This window comes from Limulus polyphemus, unplaced genomic scaffold, assembly GCF_000517525.1.
Source record: "Limulus polyphemus unplaced genomic scaffold, Limulus_polyphemus-2.1.2 Scaffold1411, whole genome shotgun sequence".
Taxonomy (NCBI): domain Eukaryota; kingdom Metazoa; phylum Arthropoda; class Merostomata; order Xiphosura; family Limulidae; genus Limulus; species Limulus polyphemus.
In genome coordinates, this window is record NW_013667021.1 from 57814 (window position 1) to 65484 (window position 7671).

The 7671-nt window shown below is 31.3% G+C and overlaps 1 protein-coding gene across 1 annotated transcript in view; it reads left to right on the plus strand.

Moving 5' to 3' along the window:
* The first annotated feature begins 714 nt into the window (after positions 1 to 714).
* The window catches only part of LOC106463449 (nuclear receptor coactivator 2-like), a 60995-nt gene continuing 54038 nt past the window's right edge, over positions 715 to 7671 (plus strand). The window contains exon 1 of the mRNA XM_022390940.1: positions 715 to 790. The gene's annotated coding sequence lies outside the window, so the exon portion shown is untranslated. The remainder of the gene's footprint in view (positions 791 to 7671) is intronic.

Consider the following 7671-nt stretch of genomic DNA (forward strand, 5'->3'; position numbering starts at 1 on the left):
TATATATATATATATATATATATATATATATATATACATATATAAGAACTATGTAGTTGCCTTGGAATTAAAATCTGTTCTCTGTTTGATTTTTATTTTCTTATTTCTTTTTTAGATAAATTATACAAGTTACAACGTTATACCCCGAGCTTCTCTTTCTCTTTCGCCATATTATAGCAAGGAAAACTTCTAAGAGGATAATGAAATGTTCTTCTTTCTTCTTTTGCTTCGATTTACTTCCAAGGGTTAAACCAGTTTTGGGGAACAACCTCCTCACAAAGATCTGCTGGTATAAATAGAAGCAAAACTACACTGGTCATGACCTACTATAAACCGTATGAAGGAATTAAAGTGTAGCGGTATTACTTAACTGTCCTTTGAACCCTCTCACTATAATACAGCATTTACTGATGATTTAGTGCGAAAGAAGATATTAACATATCTTTTATTTGAATAACTATAAGGAGGAAAAATTACACATTGAATATTAGAAAGATGAACGAAAAAAATGCTTCTCAGTTTTTCTAATAAAATAAAACAATTCTCAATCGATTAATATCTGCGAGAACTGTCTCACCAATCGAAATAATAAAAAAATGAGGTTCTTTAAAACTGGACAGCACATGGAAGTACGCTAATCACTTACTTCTTCCTGGTAGTAACCGAGTTCAATGTTCTTAGTTGATAGGTTATACTTTCCGAGTGTGGAGCTGGGACAACTCCATTTTGAGGGTATAGATTTTAGTAATGGCTTGGGCTCTAGGTCCGGACTTGGTCCCTTTCCGAGCTGGTAAGATTCTGAATTTTTTAGTTAGTAATTCTATTAATTTGCATAGCAGCGTAAGTAATTAGAAAATAAGCTTCCTGCAAATGAATATTTATTTGTATATAACTACATGTATATACTATTAGCTCGCATAAGCTTAAGGCTTAGTATGAAAGCTTTCAATTCAAGTTTTAGTAACTTTGAGAAGGCAGCGCAGCTAGAGTATGAGTGGATATTTTTTATGTGTGTAAATTGGCAGTTGACCAATAACGTTATCACGTGGCCAAGCCCGCGGCATTGACGAGTAATTTACTTTTAGCTTGAATCTGTGATTAATATTTGTATTTTAATTAAACAATTTGGCATGTTTTACATTTTAGTATATTTTGTAACTTGTTATTATTTTCCTTTTATTTTTGGAAAAGTTAAGGATCTTTACTTACCCTTTATGATATCTAAGATGTCTATGTAATACTAATATTATGAAATGTTGCTAATACTAGTGTAACCACGTTAACGTAAGCATATATTATTACTACACCATAGTGCCAGTTATAACACAGTTAATCTTCTAATCGAATACTATTCCTAGTAGTAGTAATTAATAGTAATAGTAAATTTACCTCAGTAGTTGAAACTAGGAGTCCGAGTTGAACTTAAAGAGTGATGGTTTCCTAGTGGTTTTATAATATTAATAGCTATTGCTAATTGGATTTAATCCAAGATTCTTCTCTCAATCGTATTGTTGACATGTACAATAACAATGGCATATCTTCAATGCAGAAGTTTATTAACTTATAGACTGAATGATAAGATACACTATGAGATCACAACATAAATGAACAGTTATAAGCTTAAATTTATAATTTTTTGGTGTGTTTTAGGAAAGTAGAAGCCTTTATATTATAAATAATGTAATATGCTGTGTAAAATTTCACAAAATTCAATGCAATTGTACACTTGTATCACCTTAAGAATGTATGGGAAATTTTTGTGAATGTTTGAAATTTTTTTTGTACCTCCTAATTGTTTTTATCTAAAATAATCACAATCAAGCTAATACGTTGTGATCTTTAAACTTATGCCTATAATAAATATAATTACATTTTCTAATTCTAACCATACATAGTCCATCAATTAGATTATCAATGATCAGAAATATTATTTTTGTTGCATACAAAATAAGTATTAGTAAAGGGGGGCATGCACTACAAGTGCATTTTTAACAGTAAGAATAAAAGTGTGCAAACACAATTTATCAGTATCCAAAGCAAAGAATATATTACATACATAATGGACAAATGCCATTGCTTTATTAACTAGTACTTTAGTATATTAGTCCGTGTGCACATATATATATATATATATATATATATATATATATATATATGTTAAAGAGGGTATGAGTAAAGGAGATATGAAGTCGTGCTACGTCTTATTTTATAAAACGGATAGGATGACACTGGTGCATTTCAAATGTTGTAAACATTGTTATCCTACTAAACCAATTTTAGACCATATCCACTGTTGTCTACAGTTGTGCTGTTATTGAATTTGCTGTTGGGCTTATTAATCAGTTACATCCAACTAATTGATTATCTTTACATGAAACTTGGATACTGGGATTAATTGAAAACAGTAATAACGACTAATTTTGGTTAGTGGATTATCGTACATGTCAGTAATCAGTGTGACTGATTCTTGTAAATAATCAGTTATGTTAAATAGTCAAATTAATGCCCACTCTGTTGTTGTCTCAAGGCCTTAAGTTTCAATCAAACAACTCTGTACATATTTCTTCATGTACTCTGTACAAACTAAACTTTTCGTGTGATGCCAGAGTAGTTGTACATCCTTCATATATTCCTTTATTAGTTCATCTTTCAGGGCCAAGTTGAAATGATAGGAAATAAGTGAACTGAAAGTCGAGACTCTTACCACAAGTCATTATCTTAAGACTGATGCTCTATCTTCTAAGTTAATGGAGTTTCAAACTCTAAGCAGACACATCTTCATCCATATGCACTGCAATTCATTCCATTTCCTACATTTCATCTTTATACTTAGACCAGTTGTAGTACTGTCCCAAATTTTAGGAGGGATGGTAGGGAAGAAAGGTCATTGACTTACTGCAGATAGCAAAGATATTTATAAATTGGGAATTATTACTTTAAACTTATCAACTTTATTACGGAAAATATTTAACATTAATTATAACATTATAATTTATTTAGACTTACAAAAAATAAATGACTTTTTAATACTTTTGTACATTAACTAGAACCCTTTTCCAAGTTGATGAAAAAAAAGTTAAAATATATTAAAAGTAATTCAAATCAAGGTTTCACTAAAATGCACTAAAGAAAACTGTTGTTTAAAACATGCTAATGACATAAATTATGGGATGAAACTATTATTATTATTATTTTACTCAAAATGACATTGACATTAGTGAATTCACAAATGTAAAGTAACATACTGGAGATATGGAAATTTTGGAAGGACTTATTTCTCATATTAGAGGAACATTTTTGTTAGAAAAAAAAATTGGGTATAATTGTAGAAAGAAGTTTGAAGCCTTCAGCTGAAAGTTTGGCTATGAATAAGACATCTAGTAACCTGTAATCTATTTATGTTAATATTTGAGTAACTGGATTTTTCGTGATCTTCTGTATGACTATTTAAGCCTACTTTAAATGTCTGTACAGTTTTGCTTATCAACGTGCTTGGAAGACTTCAGAAGGGAGAGGGGGCACTAAGGTAACACATGCTTTAAAATATTTGACCTACAAAGAACTAGAGATGATATTATTAAATTAATTGCTTAGGGAATTTGTCCATAGGTGGTCTGAAAGGTCAGATGAAAAGGTTTGAAATAAAACCTGAATACTAAGGCCATTGGTGTTAAGCCTTAATAGCCTACAAGTAGACTTGTTTGTTGACATAATTATTTTTTGTTACAGTAATAGTTTTTGAAATGGTTTGTTTGATAACAAGGGCTGGGAGGTGAGGCAGTATCCTCTGGCTTAAAATATGTGGGTGCTGAGACCAGTTACGGGGTCAGATTCGTCTTTTTTTTTCTTTTTTTTCCTGCCCACAGCCATTTTAAATGTTGGCTGTGCAGCACAATGAGCTAGAAGAGACTAACGCCTTATCCTTATGGATGTGAACAATGGCATTCCGGACACACTGGATGTCCATCCCCTTATGACACTGGAGCACAAGTCTTCCTTTGAGGCCTTTTGACCAATTTTGTTCAGTTACTGCAAGTACAGTACAACTGTTCAGCCTATTTTTACGAATAAGAATGACATTTCTAAATTGCATTATCTAAGTCAATCATAATGATTGGTTCTAATGGATCGTACAATAGATTTTGGGTAATTCACTAGAAACAGCACTTTCAAGTAATATTTTACATATTTATGAATTATTTTCATTCCATGGATAATTTGTACTTTTGAAAATGTTTCTCAAAAATTGGTTGTTAATCCAAAGGTATGTTAATATTTAAAGAACTGTAGTTAGAAACTGCCATCAGTCTCTTGTTTAGTACATGTGGAGTAAAAAATAAGGAGTTCATATTCTTTCAGTACAGAAAAGGTTAGCAATCCTTTTCAGAGACTTGCAATTTTTTTTGTTTAACATTGCATGTTTGTCAGTATCTCCCACAAAACTATCGGTGGAAATTTATCTTGTAAGAATATAAATTCTTTACTTTTTGTTAATCCAGTGCCATTGTGATATTTACTAGTACTTTGAGAGAATGTGGTGTGGCCACTTCAGGAAAAAGTTAATTAGTAATATTAAAGTTAAAATATCCTGTAGTGCTGGATAGTTTAATTTTCCTTTTGTTTTGTTTGCTTTGTGTTTTAAACAGAAAAATTATTATGTGTTGATGCTGACTTCAACTTATTAGTATTTTTTTTTTAATGTGACAACAACTGATTGCATGGTTCCTGTCATAAATAGGAATTATAATTTTCTTGTGTTTTTCTGTACCCCTACAGTAAAAATTGCTCCATTGTCAGTGCATTGGTTTGTATCCTTTTACATTTGTACAGTAAGGAGGAATGACTACATTTAATTTAGTTTTGATGTTGTGATTATTGAGTGGTGTATTTAATGAGCCAAATGGCCTTGTGTCACCTTGCTTTTTCTTAAATTCTAAAAAAAAAAGAGAAAAAAAAGATGGGAAGCCTGGAAGCTATTTATAGAATGCTTGGGTTGAAGAGTAAGAAGATCATTGTTACTTTATGTAAGTTTATGGTGAGACCTCATTTAGAGCGTAGTGTTTGGTTTTGTTATAAAAAAATGACATGCTAAAAATTTGCAAGAGAGAGCTGCATTATCTGTGCAACAATAGATACAGTGTTAAAGAAAGTTGTGTATGATGAAAAGTTTAGACTTGAACTCATTTTCACTGGCGTGTGGAAGAATTAGAGGTGATTTGAATGAGATGTTTAAAATTGTTAAAAAATTGTGTAAATTACATCTGGAAAGTCCGTATAAATAGGAGAGCTACAAGGATGGAAATGGGGGACTTGATGGTAAGAGATGTTAAGTTTAAACTTAGAAGCTAAAATGTGAACTTGTTCCAGAGGAGAACGTATTATTATTAACTCGTAGAATAGCTTACCCGATGTATGCTGTTGTTTTAAAATTTATGAAATGTAATTCTGTGAATGAGAAAGCCGATATATTTTGTCTGTTTGTAGCATGAAAGGGTAATAAGGATGAGCTTAATGGTCTTTTTTTTTATTATCTGTAATGTTTGTTTGAATATTTATAAATAGATTACAAATATCTGAATACGTTGTAGATGAGTTTTGAGATACTTTTTATATTAAGAAAAAATACATTTTGAAATTACTGCAGGCTGAAATTATCATATTAGTCATTAAATATGTGAAGTTAGAATACTTTTTTTAATTGTGAGAAGATCGGTTTGGTCTGAGATCTTCGAAACAAAAAAAAAACAGTCTATTTTCATTCATTCTGAAACTTACATTGTGTTGAACTGCACTTAAAATTTCTATAATTAAATCGTTTAAAATTATTTCTTCCAACAACAGTAAAAAAAAAGGGGGTAATAAACAGGTTTTAAACTTACTAATTTTGTGTTGTACCTCAAAAGTAGAGCTATGAGCTAATCAATAGAATCAGTTACCTATGGGCAGTGATTACATCCATTAGTGTCAAGTAAACTAATCAATTAATTGAACTTATGATTATATTGATTAATTGAAATAAGTGTTTCAAATTATTATTGTTGTAGAATATTCCAACAATTGATTAATCAAAGTTACAATTTAATCAATTGAAACAAAAATAATCAATTAATTGAAATTAGGGTTTCTGATTATTACTATTTTTTATTATTCCAACAATTAGAGTAATCAAAATAATGCCACTATCACTAATGTTTAACTGCTATCTAGAAGGAAGACATCTGACTTGTTTATACATATCAACGTTGGAGAAACACTGTACTGAATTGATTTAACAAGTATAACTATAATGGTTGGAGACGGCTTGAATGGGTAATGAAGAAAAACTTTAATATAAGTTTAACATAACAGAAAATGTACAACGTTTCGACAAGATTTTGTCGTCATCATATTAAAGTTTTTCTTCATTACCCATTCAAGCCGTTTCCAAGCATTATTACAACCACATTACGAGTAAAAGTATACTGTTTGTTCAGTTCTATCGTTATAAGTAGCCACAGATACTTAGGGGTGATATCAAGAGGAATGTAATCTTGTTGTGGCATGATAATGGCATCATTACACGAAGCAGGCTAAACATTATAAAGTTAGGTTCATTACAGCAATAAAATTTGAATTAGTTAAATTTACGTGTTGTGTTTCTCTTTAAAAAAAAAAAGAATAATTTTGAACCTTTTAAACCTTTCCAAAAATTATTATGACAACTTTTGTGTGTGTGTGTCATCTACAGTGACACAATATTTGACAATGGATATTTTAAAAACTTAAAAGTTTTTTCTTCATAAGCTTTTCTTATCAGATTTTTTCCTTAGCGCAAGGTTACACAATAGGCTATATGCTCTTTCCCTTACAACGGAAAATCGAACCCTTGATTTTAGCGTTTCAACTCCATAAACTTACCACTAAACCACCAGGATTCTTTTCACAAACATTACAAAGTTTTTTAATACAAGATAGATCAACATTTAATAACACGACGTCAAAAAAATTGCAGCATAGGGCTACATGTTCTTCCCCTCTCAAGTAAAGTCGTGGTAGTGTGGATTGAAAGGTCCAGGATTCGAAATGTTACACCGCTGCACACGACTTGGTCTTTTACCAGGATTCGAGATGTTACACCGCTGCACACGACTTGGTCTTTTACCAGGATTCGAGATGTTACACCGCTGCACACGACTTGGTCTTTTACCAGGATTCGAGATGTTACACCGTTGCACACGACTTGGTCTTTTACCAGGATTCGAGATGTTACACTTCGCTGCACACGACTTGATCTTTTAGCGTACGTGCGTGTGAGGTGAAGTTCAAGTTGAAAATTCCAATTCCATGGACTTTCGATACTAACTTCAAGTAGTCATCGTTTGCAAAAGACCCGGATCGAAACTTTAAAACCATGTTACCAAAACTTGATATTACACGTGTAAGTATAACAAATTACACCTTCTAGAAGAGAAAAGTGCCAAGAAATTGGCTTATCAGCAAGATTCAATCTAACATGTGTAAACTAGATTACACATTTAAAGGAATGTGTTGAGTCATCAGAAAATCAGCCGTGGAATAAACTGCACACTCTTTAAACATATTTAAATCTTAGATATGGCACAGCTGATGAAATCCACTTTAAACATATTTAAATCTTAGATATGGCACAGCTGATGAAATCCACTTTAAACA